Below are 1,535 nucleotides of genomic sequence, written 5' to 3' on the forward strand. Positions count from 1 at the left end.
CACTGAGGGTTGCGGTCCGTTGCCGGACACGAAAAAAGACAAAAAGGAAAAATAAATAAATTAATTAATTAAATGAGACATTCAACACTTTATTATAAAATAATCTTTGTGTTAGATGATTTTTCCCAACTGTAGGCTAATATAATTGTTTACAGTAGGCTGGGTTAAGCTATGATGTTCAGTAGGTTAGGTGTACTAAATGCATTTTTGACTTATGACATTTTCAGCTTATGATGGGTTTATCAGGATTTAATCCCATCCTAAGTCAAGGAGCACCTGTACTGATTTTGGACTCTGGCCTCCAGAATTGTGAGAGAATACGTTCAGTTGTTTTAAGCCACCAAGTTTGTTATGACAGCAACAGGATACTAATACATACACTTGATTAAACTTTTTTCTCATACTCTGCACTCTGAGAAACCTGGGCTAAGATATAACTTTAAAAACTTAGAAAACAAAGTAAAAGTGCTTGAGACAGCACTTTTTTTTTTTTTTTTTGAGGATTTTGTGTTATTCCACTATTTTCTGAAATAGAATGTTGCTGTGGAGAATTCTGAGGCTAGGCCAGTTTATTTTCTCATGTGGGTGACTAGACCTTTTTGCCTGAATGCCCAAATGATATTCTTTTTCTTGCTTTCATTAATTTCTCTCTTTCATTAATTTCTCCCTCCCTTCATTTTTTCTTTTCTTCTTTCCTTATATTGTATCCAATAACATCTTTGTTGGCTTTCATTAATTTCTCCCTCCCTCCCTTCATTTTTTCTTTTCTTCTTTCCTTATATTGTATCCAATAACATCTTTGTTGGCTATTCTAGTTCAGTTTCCTAGGCATAAGCAATACCCTTTCTGTAGAAATAGATTATCTTTCATTTCAGGAATGTTTATCCTAATTATATCTTTTTTAAAGCACAATTATTTTATTGCTTTCAGGTAACAAAATATAGCCAACTAGCATTACTTCCACTCATTCATCATTAAAGACAAAAGGAAAATTCATTGGATATTTGTACTTTTTTGAAATTTATTTATCCATGTTTTGGCAGCTGGCTAGTAAGGATATCTGAACTCTTGACCTTGGTGTTATCAACACCATACTCTAACAAACCGAGCTAGCTGGCCAGGCTGGATATTTTTAAATAATGCACTGTACAATGAACAAAAAAGTTAAATTTACAAAGCACCTTGAGTAATTATGCGTATTTCACAGTGACCATTTTCTAAGTCATGAATCTGCCTTTTCTCATGAAATACTGACAGATTATGCACTTCTGGGAGTATCCCTGATGTGCTGTTTTTCCACATGTTGCTGTTGTGTATGAACTATATTAATTCTCCTCCTTTTCTCTTATATGCTCTTTCGTTTTTCTTAATTGTAAGTTCTTTCTAAATATTCTCATAAGAATATTCCTTTAAGAATTTCTGTAAGGGGATTCTAAGATGGCGTCGGGTCTGAGCGGCCACGCCAGGAGACAGTGCGATCCTGTGAGCCATGCGCTGTGATACCAGAGTATTGATTGCATTTCCAAGAGCAGCAA

This window comes from Galeopterus variegatus, unplaced genomic scaffold (genome assembly GCF_000696425.1).
Source record: "Galeopterus variegatus unplaced genomic scaffold, G_variegatus-3.0.2 Scaffold5625, whole genome shotgun sequence".
In the NCBI taxonomy this organism is placed as follows: domain Eukaryota; kingdom Metazoa; phylum Chordata; class Mammalia; order Dermoptera; family Cynocephalidae; genus Galeopterus; species Galeopterus variegatus.